The 18,932-nt window shown below is 39.4% G+C and overlaps 1 protein-coding gene across 11 annotated transcripts in view; it reads left to right on the forward strand.

The window, feature by feature from the left end:
- Positions 1-18,932, forward strand: part of TBL1XR1 (TBL1X/Y related 1) — a 105,476-nt gene that overhangs the window by 67,798 nt on the left and 18,746 nt on the right. For 6 of the 11 annotated variants that reach the window (XM_086844319.1, XM_086844323.1, XM_023932853.2 and 3 more), the window contains exon 3: positions 3,978-4,045. The exons of the other annotated variants lie outside the window; for them this stretch is intronic. The gene's annotated coding sequence lies outside the window, so the exon portion shown is untranslated. The remainder of the gene's footprint in view (positions 1-3,977; positions 4,046-18,932) is intronic. 11 annotated transcript variants of the gene reach the window in all.

Here is an 18,932-nt window from a genome sequence, read left to right on the forward strand (position 1 = left end):
TTTAATGAGTATGCAAAATAGTGGCTGTAGTATTTGCAACACCAGTCATGAAGCAGTACTATTGGAGGCAGTCTTTAGAAATTAAATACTTCTGCCTTCCGGTTTTGTAAATATGATTCCTGTGTTTGGTTTTTTCAATAAGCATATCCTTATAGAATGAAAATGCTTTAAACCAAGTTGTGTGCATTACAGTCAGGCCAAAGAATTGGAATATCTGTCAAATAGAAAAAAATGAGAATTTTTCAGCATCTTGTTTCCAAAACAGTTGTACATACTTCTTGCTTCCTTCACATGCCCTTGGCAGTCAGTCAGCTATAAGACTTTTTGAGCACCATCGATGTGCTCTGAAAATATCCTCTGCACTTGGTAAATCGTTAAGAAGATGAATTATGGAAATGACAGTGGATAGGGAAGAGAAGCAAAGATGCACATTCACTTGGGACATTGCCTTGAGGCTGGTGTCATTTGTTGGTTGGATGGTCTTTGAAATAGAGGCATTAGAGGGAATAAGTTGTAGAGAGCAGATCAAATATCTCATTTATAGTCATACTCATCGCACAGAAAGAAAACAACATCAAATATTATTAACAGGTGGTCTAGTGGGAAGAAAGAAGTAAACAATACTTCCTAAAAGTAGATAATTCCTCTCTCCCTGATGGGTCACATTAAATTTATAAAATGCCTATCAGTATTTTTATGACCACATAATTTACTTTTTTTGTCTTGTTTTCCCTAAACTACATATGATTTAAAATCAAAACAAGCAAAAACCTAGTCAGTCATTAAAAAAAGAAAGGTACTTGTTTGTTGAAAAAATATTTTGATGAATTTTTACTATTTTTTAATTTAAAAGTTGACACTTAAGTCCCGATCTAACAGCAGTAAGGATTTCATTTAAAAGAAATGAAAGAGAAGAAAAATAAAAAAATGTTGTTGAAAAAAGCCCCACCAATGAAATGGATAAATGGGCCCCGTGTTGATCAAGGAGCAGGATTTAGTGGCAGATTAATCCCACATTAATCCCACCCACATTCTTGGGTGCCCATCCTCCACCTTCACTGATACTAATCAGCTTCTTCAAGAAAGTGACATTTTCACAGAATCTTTTTAAATTTACCATTTCTGTTGCTCTCCAGTGCCAAAACAAGTGCAATGTGTTTACATGTGGCATCATCACATGTGTTGGTGGTAGTGAGATGAAATTCCTGCTCTCTAATTAATTTTGCAGTGGGGAAGTATATGTCTATTTTTGCAGATGGTTTTTAAATGCATAGATATTTTAAGCTGCAGAGGGAAAGATTTCATGCTCACGATGCACAAATTCTTATGGAGTGTGAGCATTTTAGTAACAGACACAGTTGTTAAGCTTGCCTGTTAGCATCACGTAAAATGTTGGGTTCTCAAAACCCTGCACATTTTTGCAGTGTTTTCTGTTCCAGTCTTCTCCCTAAGGCTGGAAAAATTCTTTACTCCTTCCTCTCTCGTTCAACTTTTTTTTTCTGTAATGATGCTGTAGGTTTACTTTGATTCTCTTCAGATTTCTGAAATACACATAGATAAGCATCTTGTAAGAAAGAAAAATAAATGACTAAATTAGTAACTATGAAACAATCCACAGCTGAAGAGTAGATATAGTAAGGGAAATTATGCCCTGAGATTAGAGGTGAGCACCTTGAGATACGCTTCATTTCATCATATCACTTGGTAGAAATATAATTAAATGTGAAGTTTTTATCCTACATCCTTCACTGTATGTGAAGGTTTCATTCCACAAATTCTATTCACATCACTAACATATATTTTAAAAACCACAAAAATACAGTCTTTAAGTAATGTGTCTGCAGCACATGCAATGGTTTTTGTTCTTATTTATTAATTTGGAACAGGCTAAAAATATAATTTAGAGGATTCTCTGATGGTTGTGTTATGAGCTGCAAGTGCCTGCAGAAGTAGCTGACTATCAGGATCCATGTGAAAAAATGACTTTTGTTGCTTAGTCATTCCTAAAAGCCCTGTTAAGTTAGGCCATGCATTTAATTCTTGCTGTTCCCTCTGCCCTCTCCAGCTGGGGTTGAGGGAACTGAACAGGTTTCTGCTGTTCTAGGGAGGTAAATGCAGTGGGGAATTTCTGATGTTCAGGGTGTGTTGTGTTTTCTGTGTGCACTTTGTGGGGAACTGTGGAGAGGAAAGGAATTCCTCTTACAGCAGCTTCTGTGGAGGGTGTGGTGGTTCTCTACTCTCCCGTAGGGCCTCCAGGTTCTTTCTCTTGTTTGGCATCCTTTTGGGGGTAATTTCAGTTATTTACTTGAGCAGAGTTTGTTTCAAATGAATGAAAAATCCTTCATGTAAACATAAAGTGTACAAGGTTCAAAGCATAAAATTGAAACTTACTGCTCTTGCTCTGTCTTGTTTGTTCAACCAGCAGGATCAACATCCCCTCTTAATGACCTTTTGCACTTGGAGTTAAAATTTTATAAGCTTTTTAAACTTTGCTTCTGATTATTTTTTTTCCAAATTAAATTTTAGCAATGCAGTTGGCATATACAGTTAGGTTTGTAGAAATGATCAAAGCAGTACATAATAGCCTAGGAGAGAATTAAAATTACATGAATGGAGGGTCAGAACCTTTTCACTTAGTTCTTGTGAACTACTGTCAGTGTTACAGGGAGGACCAGGACACTTTTCCAGTCCAGTGTGGTGGTATCTTGGTTTTGGAGATTAATTGTCCATTTGGCTGTTGGAGGTTTTTCAGGAGGGAAAGGGGAGAAGTTTACTTGATTCTCTTGGGAATTTAAATATGGAAAATTATTTCTGACCAAAATACCTTGTGGCTCCCCAATCAAAACAGAAAAGAACATTTTCAAGTCTTATTGAGCTTAGCAACAGACTAAATTGCAGAGGGTTTCTTAGAGGTCAGTGGCTGCTTTTAAGACGATGGAAAATTGAAATGCTAAGTCCTGTTTAAGGCATGTGTTGCCTTCCTCGGTTTTAATCCTAGTATTAAGGAGGTGCTTGGGAACTTTTAGTGTTGTTTGTATGTATTTTTTGAGCCTTTGTAGCTGGAGTTTAGTACTTAAGAAACCTGTTTGTTCTTTTCCAGATCCTCTTCCAGAGGGCAGAGTTAGCTGTTTTACTATTGAGTGCATCCTGCTTCAAACAGCATTTATTTGACATGTGGATTCTTTTCTTGTGGTGCCTAGACAGTGTTCCTGTGCTTCTGCCTTCAAATCTTCTCCTTAATCCCTTAGTTTACATAAGATCACTTTCTAATGATTTAATCTGCAATGAATATTGGTGGTAGGAATCACCACGTTACACAAATACAGGATCAGTAATTATTCTGATTGCAGGCATGTAATGTGTTCCTAGGGACTGTTTAAATTTTAACAGTCACCTGTAGAAATAAACTTCTTGAGGATATTTTAAGGATTGTTCATATATTTCGCTCTTTATGATTTGTTGGTGTGAAATTCAGCTCCTGAATGGTCACTTTTGAAAACACTCAATGGTTTGATCATGGCCTTGTGTTTCCTACTTTTTATCTTCCTATTGAATCATTTTAGTATGTATTGGTTACCACTGCAATATCTATTGCTTCAATACTTATCCCTTTGTAAACTTTTTCTGGAGTCTCATAAAGTTCCCCTTTGTCAATGTGGACAGAAAAAAAGAACAGAAATTACTTTAAAGCCAGTAAGCTTGTGGTGGGGATTTATTTTCAACTAAAAGAGTGAGAAGACGATAGAATTGAAACTGGAACTGTAATTTGTTTTTTAAATAAATTCCATGTAAATAATCAAGGTCTCTAATTTTTGTTTGTTTAACTTCTTAACTAACCATATATTGTTATCAGTAGGAAACTGAATGTTGTTTTAATTCTTTCAGTAAAAAGACTGGTAGAAAAATAGCTTTTATCCTTTTTTCATCCTTTAAAATAAATATTGATAGAAACTATCATAATATGGTTTGTGTTACAGGTGGTGTAATACCAAGGGCTGTACTGCTGCCACATCACAATTTTGTGGGGTTTCAGAGAGTAGTTCTGGTAAGGACACTCAATGATTTATCTATTTATTTGTCATAAAAGTGGACTGTAGTTTGGTACAATTTAGTATTACGTGCATTTACAGTATTTGTTAGGTATCAGTTTCTGCAGTTCACTGAATCCTTACATTAAGTGTTCTTTTATTCAATGGTCTTTAACAGCTCCTTTTGGAGCTGTTAGTGTCTCATGTGTAAATCAGTATTCATTTTGTTGAGAGTTATGATATAACACATCAATTCACAGTATGGAAATATTAATAAATAGACCTTTTGTCAAAAGAGATTGTAAAAACTGTATTGTCTCCTTGAAGTGTGGAGTCACAATTGCCTCGGTGCTTATCAGCTCTTTAAAAAGGGTTTAAAATTACAGTATTTTGATTATAGTATGTTTTTTTCAAGTGCTAAAATCTTGTCTTCCTAAAGGAAAATACAAGTGTGTGGTTCAGAGGGCAAATATCCAGACTGTGTGCTGCTATTAGTGTCTTCTTAAATGTGATGTACAGTCATGATTTTGCAGTTGTTTTCTTCAAATGTACAGAACTACAATCCCTGTATCATTTCTTTTGATTTTGGAAACTTTCCTTAAATATGCTTTCTTATTTTTCTCCATGGCTGGAGTTACAAGGGAGATGAGATTGCCTATTCTTATTCTTAGAGAGGGGAAATTCGCTGTGCACCAGGCTCCCAGCAGCCACGCTCAAGTATTGTGCAAGAACACAACTGAGCATTTGTTCTTTCAGCAGGAGATAAGTGAGACCACATTTGTATCTGTAGACTTTTTAATATATACCATAATTTAACAAATGTCTTGTGGGTGTAGCAGATGTCTTTTCTTTCCCCAGCACCTCCCTACTTTTTTCTGTTGTTGTTTTTTTTTAATTCACAATTCCTTTACATTTTTGGCAGGCTCTCTTTGTGTGCTGTCTTAGGTCATTAAAGGGCACTCAAAGACAGAGGGAATTTGTTTTAACAAACCTTACCTTGCGAGTAGACCCCCACAAGGTAGAGAAGGATATTGCTGATGTTCTTTGTGGCCTTGCAGAGTAGTGTAGTACTGGCTGTGCTCCAACACATCACTTAAGCAGTTGAAGGCAGTGGGGCTAGAATATATTTAAATATTCTTCTGGATTGATCTGTATCCATGTGTACTTTCTAAAAACAAGGACTTCTCAATGGGATTTTCTGGTCAAGCAAAGAAACAAATAAGGTCTTTATGTGTTGGAGATAGTGAGTGGAGAGAGGGGTGTCCTTGCTTGAGAAGTCTCTGGACTGATAAATGAAGGAAGCTAAAGATGTTGGAAATTGTGAGTGATTAAAGACTGTTTCCCCTTCTGCCATTGCATTAGGTTGGTCTATCTAAAATAATTGGGCATGGTACTACTCAGTGTGTGATTTGCAGTCCTTTAAGTACATAAAGCCTCCAGCATGCACCACTCATGCATGTAGACTTACTTTAGAGTTTCTAAGTCTTGGAGTGGCAGAAAATGGGCTTTCAGATTTACAGGAGAGAAACAGCTTTGGGAATGTTTGAGCAGCATCACTCAAGAATGTTAAATGGCAATTCCATAAAGTAAAAACATCATAGCTTTATAAATATTGTAAGGAAAGAAAGATGATGGGAGCTCTTTGGAGTCTGAGAAATACTGAAAATTTTTCAAAATGTTGTGAGCAATTTGTGCGGTACTTATTAAAGTATAATGTAATCTGGAGAAGTCATGGACTTCTTTCTCTCCATCATCTCTTTATTTTCAAATAATGCTTCCATTACTGGAAATGGGTGAGCAGAGTTTTATGTGCATAGAATCTGTTTGAGGCGAGATAAAGATAACTAAAGATGGTTTCTTTCTGTGAAAAGCCATCCTGTCTAATTTGTTTGACTCTGATCTAGCAGAAGTAGTTACTGTGGTTAATTCTGCAAAAAGCAGAGTAGAGGTCACTTGTGGGACAAGCTGCAGACCATTCAGTGCAGCTGCCTGTGTAATAGTGGCCTGCAGTTACAAGACAGGGTGCATTTCCATCTCTGCTAATGTTTTTAGCTTGACTCAGCAAAACTGGTTTTTCTACACAAAGCTGTGGTTGTGCTTCCAACTGCATCAGTGGAGGAGCATTTTAATTCAAAATAGCACCTTTGCAGGAGGGGGGTCCTTATCGGACAGATGAGGTATTGTCAGGTTTTGAATAGTTTGCTTCAAAGGGGATTAATTAAAAAATTAGTGAGAACAGATGTCTGATGTTGGCCTGAGCAGTCAGAAAGAAGAGGAAATGTCCTGGGTTTGAACTTGTTATCTTAATTGGATCCCTTGTGACTTTCAGCCCATTTGATAAGAGTTTCTTCAGTAGACTCCCCTGCTTCTACTGCACAAAGCCAACAGCTTTCAATTTTAAGGGTTTTATGTGTGGGTATAGGCACTCAGGCAAAGCTTTTGCATACAGCTTGGGAGGATGATTCCTTCACAAAACAAAAACTTTATATACCACAGGCTGCTTTAGTATAGCTTTTTTACATCCCATGTGCTATACAGAAAAGCAAAATAGTGTTCATTTAAACTACATCAAAATGTATTTTTTGAATGTCATTATATATCTTCCTACAGGTGTGTTCAGTCTTCTTTTACCAGTTAGACCTTCTGTAGAGTGCCAAATTAGCAAAGGGAACATTTGGTATGCTGCTTTAATCTTCTAAGATCAACAATGCAATTACTTCTAGAGATGCAGGTGACTTTGCAATGTGTAGGAGCCGTCTGGGGCTGTGTTATGGCAGGCACAATCATCCAATCTCTGGGAATTTTTCCTTTACAGTAGTATAAATATGCCTTTAGACTTAAGCACTGCTGAAGTATCAGAACTTGGCATTTATTCAAAGTTGTCCTTAGTGTGGGATAATTTGAGTTAGGCAAAATATTCCAATTTCTACAGGCAAGGAAAGAGGCTTGTTTTTATTTTTCAGGGCTTTCTGTAAAAGAAAAATCTTCTCTTGATGATTCAGTTATTGGAACAGTTCCCAGTAAAAAAAAAAATAAATTCCAGGGTATGGAAAATCTGGTCAAGGAAGCTGATGACACTGACAGTGTCACGTGCCTTTTCCATGTATTAGGGGAATATCACCTCAGCATACATGCTATTCTTAATATTCTGTCAAAAGACCCTTGGTACAGCTTCATTTTGAGAATAATAAAAAAAGCAGATACTGAAGGCAGAAGGGGGATTAGCTTAATGTCTAGACAACTTTTGGAGACATGAGTGAGTTTTTCATCAAATATATATATGCTTGAAGGGAGAAATCAATATGACTTCTTATTGAACTTTGGGTATAGCTAATATAGATGGAGATGTCTCTGCCAAAATACATAAGACTAATACCTGGACAGTACAGGTTTTGCTTATGAAAACCTCCACAGTCAGATTGGAGGTATGGTACAGAGTAGAACGTAGAGATGCAGAGATGGAACGTCTGCACTGAGGGTGGTTCCTGTAGCAGGAACTGAAAATGGTATAAATTAAGGGAAGAGATACTTTCAGGTTTGGAAAAACAATCTGTCCCTTGTTGCAGAGTTCCTGGGGGTGAGGTGTTTTTGTCAGAGCTGCTGTGTGCCCAGCAGCGTCTCGTGTTGTGCAGTCCAGTCTCACAGTGGGACTGGACAGAGGGTCACTGCGCCGCCCCTCTTGGCCCTTGCTTGTCACCACGCTGCCCCAAGCCCTGTGCAGGAGGCAGTGACAGCCCTGAAGGGCCCATGATGGCAGAATGGTGGCCCAGGAATGCTCAATCTTTCATTTTGTAAAAGTAAAGCAGCGCTCTGTCCTAATGACCGACCTCTGGGCCACCTTTTCCAGAGCTGTCTCAGGAGCACCCTCCTCCCTCCCGCCTGCCTTGGCAGCTCTGACGTGCTGCGCTTGCTGTTGCTTTATTCCTCCATTACTTCGTGATAGATCACACCAGTCCTGCAGACTGGCATACAGAGCAGTGAAAGAAGAAATGGGAATTTTTACATTGGTCTGACATTCCTGATATTTTCGGTTGCAAATGGAAAATAGGATGAGTACAGTGATGATGATGCTGTGTCACTGCCTAGGACAGTGAATCAGTGCTGTCTGCAGCTGCAGTCGCTCGTGTTCCTGAGTGGCCGTGCCCAGTGTCTGGAGCAATGCTGAGATCATGGCTATTAAACCCCTTCTGTAACATTCAGTTGAAGTCTGACAAATAAAAAGAGCATTGGCTCTTTGAATACCATAAATAATGTTTGTCAGACAGTGTTTGTTTCTCAGTTTCTTTCATGGCTTTTGATTGATGGGTCTTGGTAGGAAGGTGCCACAAAAGGCAAGAACTTCACATCCTGTTCTTCATTAGAAATAATTCTGGTATGGCATCTAAGTGATCTAGGTGCTTCTGGAAAATTTAGCTGCCTAACTTCAAAGTTCTCCTGAAATCAAATCTTGAGGTGCCAAAGTGAATACAGTTGACTTCTGATCCACTTCATTGGCCCTTTTTCTAAAATAAATTTTAAGTGTTAAATTCATTTTAATTGGTACATCTTTTTTAAAATGAGGAATATATGACTTTTTCTCCCCCCCCCATTAATTAGTCATTAATTATTAAAAACCTAGGTGAAGATGGTTTTGTATTGCCCTTTTACACCTGATGTTGTTTACACTGGTAACTGATTTCTGTCACTTGTCCTCAGACACTGCAGTTTGATTATTCCTGTACAAAAATGTGCTGTAGTTCTGAGATGGCTTCTTAAACACTCACAGCTGTGGTTTGCACTTTTTAGTACTGGTGGTGCTTTTGGCTTTAATTAAGAATAAGATGATGTTGTAGGTGGCATTGGTGGAGCAGTATGAGGAAAGGAGGCTTTTTTGGCAGATTAGCAACCAGTAGGGCAGGGATAGTGCAGGAGTGTGGGAGTACACATAGCTCTTGGAGATTCACACATATTCTGGTTTTGCATGCATGTGACCAGTTGCAGAAACACATTATCTATGACTTCTGGTTTTGCAAAAAGTGTTTGTGGTGGTGGGGGGTGTGTTTTGCTTTTTTAAAGATCCTGCACTCATAATTGGTTATTTACCTGCAGATTCCCACAGGCTGGCTTCAGGCTGCTTTAGTGAACAGAGGTGGATGTGAAAATGCTTGGGCAAAGCAAAGAGCTGAGTTTTTAATCTGAGGGTAAACTTTGTTAAGCTTTCTTTAGAACTCCATTCATGCATAATGCTGCAGTCAGTTGTGAGTTACACGTCTTTAAATCTCTTGAGGTGAACACATTGGGGCTAGAAGAACTTGTCAGTTTACATTTAATTTATTCCAGGCTTTAGGATATGTTTCATGGCTGTGGAAAAGTTTGAATACTAAATATGATGAATGTTAGCCTATATTTTCAATACCAAATTTGCTGGCCAACTGCATTAGATTTTTAGCATGTCTAATATCTGGGTAAATGGAGAAAAGCTTGTTTAAAGTGCAATGTATTTCTGCTATTAATGTCCACAAGTGCCAGTTTACCTGTTTGCCATTAATCCACAAGTCATGAGTAATACTGGCCTTGTCCTAAGAAGTCAGAGGTATTCAAGGTTTTTTTGTTAAATAATCCACAACAAACCCCTGCATTGCTAGTATGACTGATTAATTGTTTTCCCTGTCCAAAGGGCACACTCTTCTTCTTCATCCCAAATTTAAAAATAGATAAGAAATCTTGCCTTCTCTTCAATAAGTAGCAGGTTCCAATGTAGTGCTCTTGAGCCGATTCTGTGATTAATGGCCGCTAAAGCTGGAAATTAGCTTTCCTTGTTAACAGCTCATATTTTCTTGACTTGAAATTTCAATAAATTGTAACTAAATGATCTTCTCTATGTCCTGTGGGGCTGTTAGGTTGAATTTTTTTTTTTTTCCTTTTTTCACTCCATTATGGTATTCCCTCACAGGGGTTTTATGTTTCATCCTTAATTTTTCAGAAACCTGGGACTCAGAGCTGCTACTGTTCAACAAGACATCTGCCTCAGGAAAAGAATTGGCAGCTTTTATGCACTCACAAAGGAATTTCAGAAAAATTATTTGTTATTCCCAAACTAGATGCTGCCAGAGTACATAATTCCAAAACTTATTTTCTCATGGGAAAGGCTTAAAAGACTAGGTTTAACAGTGGGGAAATAAGCTGGGTTTATTTGTGTTTAGCATGGATCAAAGCCTCTTCAAGACCTGTTGTGTGCACTGAGCACCTCATTACTGCCTCTTTTTCATATGTTTATATCCTCAACTCTGCTGAAGCTGTAATGTGCCTGATAATACCTGTTCTTTTCTAAAACAATGTAGGGGGTCAGGAAAGATGCTCACACACACACACAGAGCATCCTTCCACCCCAGGAAATGCTTCTCTTGCTCCATTTACGAGGTCAGTATTATTTATGGAGTACTTCTGTCAGCTTCTTATGCTGAAAATAATGCCTGCACTTGAAAATAACTTTGTAGGTGCTTAAAAAGCTGAGGTGAGAGTGTTCAGGCTCAGACCTGAGGGGCAGGGTAAATGAGGGAATGGATCTTTGTTAGAAAAGGTCATGTTCATGGAGCTGTCCATGCCCAGACTGATGCATGTCTAGTTTTTAGTTTTTAATTTGGTTGTTCACTAGCAAAGAGAAACCAGTCTCCAAAGACCTGCAGAAATTTAGTGTAGTTACCCAAGTGATGATATCAACCTTAATAAAACCCCAAAATGCGGTGTTTTGTAAAAAAAGCCTTTTCCAACACCATCAGGCAGGAGTGGCCACCAATGAGTGTTTCTCAACTTGGACTCTAGCAGAATTCACTGCTCTTAGAACTGCCAGGCAAGGGCTGCTTGGATCCCTGCAGGCTCAGCCTTTCAGTTCCCCAGTCACACCACAGAGTGCAATTTGGAGCCTTTTTATTTTGCTGTTGGTTGTGCAAAAATGCTAGATGTGCAGTATGAAATGGACTTGAGGAAGGAGGTGCCCAGCTGCCACGCTGTGCTGAGCCGTGGGCACCAGCCTGGGGCAGAGGAGCTGCTGGCTGGCTCTGGCAGACCCACTCTGGTCCCCTTTTGTGCACCTGCTCAGGTGCTGGGAACTCAGAGCAGGGCTGGGCTTGGTTACCCTGAGCAGCTGTCACTCCAAATCACCTCAAATTCTTGTTGTTATGGCAACATTAAAAAAGCTTCCTTATCAAGAGTGAGGAAACCCATTCTGGTAAATACACTGAAGTGAGTCAGACAAAGGCCTTTCCCCTGCAGGCTGTTCAGGACATGACTCAGGGCACCAGGCTAAACAAACAAGGACAAATAAAATGAGCAGGGGTTTACATGGACTAGAAAACACTCTTGTTGATGATGAATTGATTTTTTTTTTTATTTTTATTTTTTTCAACCAGCAGAATTTATTTGTGCAAAATGTTAGCAACTTTTGTAATGGAAAAGTAATGAAAGAAGGACATAGAAAAAGGAGTGACAAGGAGGTACAGATGAATGCTCTGGAGAGCAGATGGAGAGATGGGCTTAGGAGTGCAGAGTATGTGTAGGCAGTGCTTGGTGAGGAGGTGAAAACCAGGCCAAATGTGTGACCACAGGCTTGAGATCGGATGTCAGATCAAGAGATGAAAGCTGGAAGATGAATCACCAGCTTGGGAAAGACAGCAAGAGCACTGGACAGAGACTGCAAAAGGGTGACACTGCATGAAAAGGGAAGAGGAGCCCATACAGCCATATGAAAAAATCCGCAATTAAGATAGGGCTGCTGTTGTAGGAGTGCAGAAATACCTTCCCACAGCTGCTTCTGGGAACTACATCTGCTGTTTTATTACTAGCAGGTAGCAATGTAAATATTTTAATCATAACAAATAGAATCCATGCCAGGCTATACAGTCACTAATCACCATTCCACAATAAGATTTACAGAACACACAAAACCCCCCCCCAAAAAAACCACAGACAGCTGAGAACTGACTAATTGCAAAAGTCTGCCCAAACTCCAGCGGTTTTCCATGGAGAAATAAGTAGCATTAGTTGGAGAATGACTCTTGTTTTGTAAGCTATCAGCATCCAGCAGCAGCCTAGTGGAAAACTGTGTCACTGTTAGTGCACCAGTATCCATCAGCTCAAGCAATTGATGTAGATGTAATCACTGTCTCTAATAGAAATAAAGTCAGGGTAATGGAACATTGTCACAGGATCAATGTCTCCTGTTTTGAAAATAAACCCCCTCAGCTTTGCTTTTGCATTTATGTACCAGCAGGCGACCACATCATTCAATTCAATTGACACAGTCCCTTAGAGCCCTGAATGATCTATTGTGGGAACATCAGGAAGAACATATTGGAAAAAATGGAATGTTCCTGATCAGACTTACAGGCCACATTATTTAGTGGGTTCTCTAGCAGTGAAAATGAGAATAAATCAAGTGAGAGCAGAAACTTGGCACTGTATGGAGATTTTTAGCCCCGTTTAACTGTTAATTTCTACAGTTTCTTGACCAAAAAGATTGAACTGCAGAAGCTGTGTGTATTTTCAGTGGTGGTGTTTACAAATAAAAAAGCATTTTTGGACCTCGCCCCTCTCTACCTTAGTCTCAGCAGAAACCCTTGATAGGCCTCATTTTGACTGACTCAAGGGCTCTTCTCAATCTGTTATTTTCTCAGAATTTTTTACACAGTTTGATCCAAGTGAGGTTTAATGAGTGTGCTCCCACATTCATCCATAATTAATTTCTTGCAAAGGCTTTAATGCAGCACAGGAGATCAGCAGCCATATAGTTGCATACTTAAACCAGGTGCATGCCAAAAAGGCATGTAGAGGATTTTGAATAATGTTGCAGAAAAGGCTTTTTCCAGTTTTCACCTTTCTTGGCCTTGATTCCAGCAGCTGTTCTGTGTCTAGATCCAGGCAGCATTAGCAGGAAGCTACTTTAGCACTTAGTAAAGCCATTGAACAATTTCACAAAGCCTTCTTGAGACAGGGTCTAAAAATTTGATTACAGAAGTCTTTATTTATTGGAATTAGGTATTCCTGAAGGACTGCAGCTCTGTCTGAAGGGACATCCTTCTAATGGCCTAAGAATGGAAGCTGCAGAGCTTGTTTGATGTTAGCACTGATCCTGGGATGCCCCCTAATAAGATGATTTTCCCTTTTGAGGGACAGATGGACAGATGTCTCTCCCTGGAGGAATGCCAAGTATTTGTCTGGTGCTTGCTTCTCCATTACAGAGATAGATTTAGCACACAGAGCCTGGAATTTGGACCTTGCAGGTCATCTTGATGTAATCCATACTGGCCAAACCTACACTGGTGTTCCCTCAGGTGATTCTGCTAATTCTGGTCATCAGGACCAATCACTTCCTAATCAGTTTTGCAAATGCCACATTTCCAGTTTTGCTGCTGTAATCATCTGTCCAGCTTGTGTGTGGGTAGGACAGTCTAACCCTGAAGGTCATCCCATCAAGCCACAGGTTCTTCCTTTCTGAAAATGCCTTTGGTCTGGGTTAGACAGTTGATCAAGGAGCATTTCATAATGTTTAGCTATATTTCCTGGTGTGTTCTGATAATTATTTAAGTATTGAAAGAGAGAGGCGGTTTAACCTTTGTACTGCTATGTCTGGACAGTTTTAGTTTAATCACAGTTTGTCTCCATCAGGGAGCCTGAGCTCTGTGATTAAAAACCCTTCACTACACAAGATGTTTGGGCTTGGGATCTTGTGGAGAGTCAGAGAGGGGTGGCTTTAATGAAGTAATCAAAAATGAGGCAGGACTTACTGCTGGAGGTTTTACTACATGCTCTGAGCAGCTGAGTTTGGCTTTTAAGTTATAAAGGAACATATTTGCATCTGCAGAAGGATGTATCAGGACTAGCTGCATTTCAACAAGGTTGTAATTGTCATGCAGGAGAGTTGTGCCTTTAAAGAGATGTCACAGAATCACAGAATGATTGGCATTGGAAGGGACCTCTGGAGATCCTTTAGTCCATCTGTGTGTCTACTTTCATGCTTACCAAGAGAGCTGAAAAGTCTTTAAAATACTAATAAACAATATGGCTTTACTATTCTGATACAGGAAATAAGGAGAAAAATCTTCCCCAAACATAATTTCTTCTGGTGTTGCATTGTAATAATGAAAAAAAAAAAAGGTTTAAGAACCTGAAGTGTTGAATAAAATGTCAATACCAGAAACATCCCTTTATCTTTGGTCAGCTTAGGGATTTACAAGATGTGGCTGCCAAGAATCACTGCAAGATGTCCTTTAGCTGTCCAGGAAGATGCATTTTCAACTCTAGAAAGCACAGAAGTTTGCAGCTTTGTAGCCATGGCCGTGGAAATCCAATCCTGGGTATGCTGTCGCTTGTGTGTGTGCTGTAACATCCGGAATTCCTGCCTCCTGGGTCACACAGCATATGACTTTGGGGAGGAGAGTCGTAGTTCAGTAATTAAATACTACTTTGCTCTAGGCAAAATCAACAAATGGGCTTTATCTGCAGCATATTTTGTAACTGTACTCAGGACTGGGCTGCATTTTTCAGATAAGTAGACAGACAGTAACTTACTTTTAGCCAAGGTTTTGGGTGGTTTTGTGTTTTGTTGTGGGTTTTATTTTTTTCCTTCTCTTCGCTTTCAGGGTTGTAATTCTTTTTCTTCCGAAGATTTCAGACTGGCTTTGTCGTGTTGTATTCTTCATACTCCCAGATTGGCATGGAGAGGCAGAGACTGTTGCCATAAATTAGGTCACTAAAGCTGAAGTACAGAATACAAATATTTATCGCCTGAGCTAAGGAAGGCAATTCACATGAGGAAAGGAAAAGTTATTTTTTTTTTTAGTGTTCAGAAATTAAGCTGTATTCCTGAGGTTAAAAGCAAAGCAATAGAGTTAAATAATGAACATGAGAAGCATCTCTTGATTTAAATTACTAGAAGGAAAACTAGCAAAGCCTGATGATATGAGAAGTCAGTAAGAAGGTTCATAGCATAGAATTACAGATAATTTTTATGCAAGTGCACATCTGACATATTATTAAATCTTAAACAAAAGGGCGTTTAGCTAATAGCAATTTGGAGGCGCAGGTAAAAATGCAGAAAATGAGAACACTTGGGCATTTAATTTGAAAAAATATTTTTCTTTTAATTCAGAATGTAAAATTCCTAACTGCAGATCATCAGATAGTAGGAAAGCTTTACTAAGGGTTCAGTTGCACTGTGCCTGATAAAATGTTGGCCCCCATCATTCAAGAGAAGATGTGGAAGAGCAGATAGGAGTATTTAGAGCAAGTAGCCAGTACACTTGGAGGAAAGTAAACCCTTTTTTTTTTTTCTTTTTAGAGTGTGACAGAATGTTCATTTTGATTGAAATTGGTGTTTAATATATTCTTACACAGAAGGATGTACAAAACAAGTCGTAGACTGCATGCTTGATATAAAGGAACCATTAAATAATTTTATGAGTTTTCCTTTATATAGCATTTCTAAAGGTGTATGCAGAACTCTTCTTTGGGTATAAACTTAGGAATTTCATCAGCTGTTGGGGATGGACCCACCATGTCTTGGAGAAGAGCATTTGGAGAAAGCTTCAGTAGAACAGCAGCCACAAGGAATGATGTTTTGTGGTTAAATCTCCAGTTCTGTAACCTATGGTAGCTTTGGTATCTGAATGAAATCCTGCTGAAACCTCACACATCCAGGAGTTTGCCAGGTCCAAGTGGCTGGATTGAAACAGCGCCCTTTGCTCTTTTAATTATTGTGGCCTTAAGAGAAAGACTCTTAAGCAACAATTGATAAAATGTCTATGTGCACATATGCTAGCAAAATATTTGTCTGGATTTCTTGCAAAAGAGGAAAAAATACAAGCTCTAATGGCAATATTTTTGTTGTAGGGGATTTATTGTTTCTGTAGCCAGACTTCTGTTTTCCATGGATAAATGTAGCAGGCTGTTTATGTCTGAGCATTAAGCATTCTTCAGAGCTACCCAGAGCGTTAGCTGCTCCTTTTAACATGTCGTATTTGGTATCACACTAATGATTGGTATGTTTTTGGGGAATTATTATTCACTGCAGCCTGTCAGGTTTTCCTGTTATCCTACCTATTGGGAATGTGTTAGAGCCCGCCTACAACTGCAGAAATATCACTTTCTTAGGCTGTTATTTGATGATACAATAACTCTAATTGTAGTGTAACTCCAGTATACATTATCAAATGGTGATTGAGAGATACGCAGTAATAATCTGATCTATAAACTTTCTCTGCCAGTTCAGGTTTGTCTAAAAAAAACCCCTAAATACCCAAAAAACCTATTAGGCCAGGAGCCATATCGGGTGGCATCTGTTCTCCAGCATTTGGCATGAACCTGGACAAGGAGTACAAAGCTAGCACAAACATGTGGAGTGGAATAATGATTTGTCAGAAACACAGTTGGGTTTGCACTGTTGGGCACTGATTAGCCTGCAGATCTGGTGTTGGTGAGAGTGGAATTCGATCTCCTTCTTAATGGATTTTAGTTGTAAATTTTACCCCAGGTATGAAGTGTGTGACTGGTCCTCAAGGGACAGAGGTGCTGGGGTGCGACCTGGCCTGTGTGCCTTGGGGCAGGCACAGAAACACACACTTCTGCCAGGCTGGAAGCAAAGCCACAGCTGGTGCTGTCTCTGAGGTAAGAAACCAGGTTTCCCTTGAAAAAGGTGGCTTCCAAATGAATCTTTGTGTGATTCCTGGCATGGAATGAGTGGGTCAGTCTGTCTAAAGCACAGGCATGTGTCTTCTCTGCTCCTGACCTGTTAGTGACTAAATCTCGAGGCCAGCATCTCTATGGATAGTTGACTTTTATGGCTGATGTGTGTTATGCCTGATAAATTTTGGGACATTAGGGACTTTCTGTAGCAGCATTAAAAATTACCTGGGATTACCTGGCTGTTGTGCTGATTGTAACTGAGCAGTGGTGTTACAAACCACAGGCCCATCCTCTGGGAAGGGAAATAAAACCTGGGAAGAGGCCTGCTGAAATGGACTTTCTTTTGAGCAGGGAATATTGATCCTGGTGTGGTCCCATGAGCAATTTGGGCATCGTTCATAAGCTCTCATGCCCATCCTTTTTTTACCTGTCATGGGGTATTTTATTTATTTAATCCTCATTTTACCAATGAGGAATTCCCTTCACATGCACTGTACCTGCTCCAGGGCGCAAAACAAAAGCAGAGGCAAATGGGAGAGATTTCCTTTAAAAGCATAATTGGATCTAAAACAGCAATGTGGATGCTTCATACTTTGCCAAGTAATTCCACAGAATGTTTTGAAGAAGACCTTTGAATGTTTCTAAGGGCAAGGGAAAAAAAGGGCTCTGAGAATCTCATCACATTTTTAGAATGGGTTTGGGACATAAAGCTGCAAATATTTCAAGATATTTTTAATGGTCCCTATGTAAATTAGTCTACATATCTATGCCTAATTCTGCTAGGAATTGCATGTTAACTTCTACTTATCTTTGTCTCATTTTTATGTGTCTTTTTGGTGATTTAATTTCTGCATATAAAATGAAGAGCAATACTAATATCTATTAAGGTGCCCAAAATAAGTAGTTGATTGCTTGTGGGAACAGTGAATTTGGGGGGAATTAGCCAGCCTTGATGAAGTAATTTTTTTAGGATGTGGGGTACATGTGTACATGCTTGGGTTTGTTGTCACAAACACTTTGAGGGTTGGCAGCGTAAGCCTGGTGTTAATTCAGAGTGTGTCAAAGGGAAATAATTATTGTATCCTCTTCTACTGTCTTTTCTCTTTAATGTGACATTTTGCTTTGGGTTGGAAGGAAGGTGATTTGGTGTGGCTTGTTATTCTCATATTTTTTGTGTCACTTGGCTGTGGGCCGCTTGTCCCCAGGCTCTGCCCGAGCCACAGGGCCTGGGATGGGGGAAACACAGAAAACACCTTCCAGAAATCGTAAATGAGCACTGAAAACATGCAGAAAGCAGTATTTTGGTAAAATGCAGGAATCTTTTGCACCTTTTCCAGTTCCAAGCCCTTCATCAGGCAAACTGTGTGTTTCTGGAGCTGTTTCTGTGTTTTCCTGGTGGCCAGGGTGCCACAGCCAGTGCTGCAGTGCCACCTCCTGATAGCCGGGCAGGACCAAAGCTTTTGTGCAAAACACTCAAACCAGCCTGGAAGAAATGAGGCTCCTTTGATTGGGCCAGGGTGAAGAACACTTTTGACAGACAAGCAAAACATTAGTTTTTTTTAAATTTCCTTCAGCTACCCGGCTACATAACAGGTGAATTGATGTGGCATCTCCATGGTTCTGCTTTGAGGGGGGAACCCTCTCTATATAAATAATTCAGCACCTCTCTGTGTGACAAACAGCACTTTCATCAGATTTCTGTGGTTTGATCTATCGTTTTTGGTGATGCAGCAAGATTTAGAAAATCTGTGACATCCCCATGAAACAAATACTGCCATTTGTGTGTGTGTATGTACATAATGTTAAAAAAACCCCCTTCTTTATGAGTCTCTTTAAACTTAATTACCTTCTCCTCTGAAGGAAAATATTGTTCCTCTTCCTACAGCATTTTTCTGTAAAAAACAGTCTTAAAGAAAGATAATTTGCTCCACGTATGGCAACAAAACATAGCTGAATAAAATTAATGTTTGGTCCTGCACATGGTGGAATTGGTTGCTTATGCATGAAATGCCTAAAAATGCCATTCATTTTATATTCTGTTCAGTAAACAAGTCCTCAAAGTATGTGTTGGAGTTTGGCAGGGATGTCTTGTACCCCAGGTGTGGCTGGGGCTGTGGAGGGGTGGGGATAGGGTTGGTATCAATGTGCTTTCCTTTCCCAGCCGTGTTGCACTTACTGGAAGTCATTGTCTTGGGGCAGCTTTTTCCTTTAGAAATGAGAAGGGTTTAAGTAGAACTGCAATTTTAT

Source organism: Cyanistes caeruleus, chromosome 10, assembly GCF_971803275.1.
Source record: "Cyanistes caeruleus chromosome 10, bCyaCae1.hap1.1, whole genome shotgun sequence".
Lineage (NCBI taxonomy): Eukaryota > Metazoa > Chordata > Aves > Passeriformes > Paridae > Cyanistes > Cyanistes caeruleus.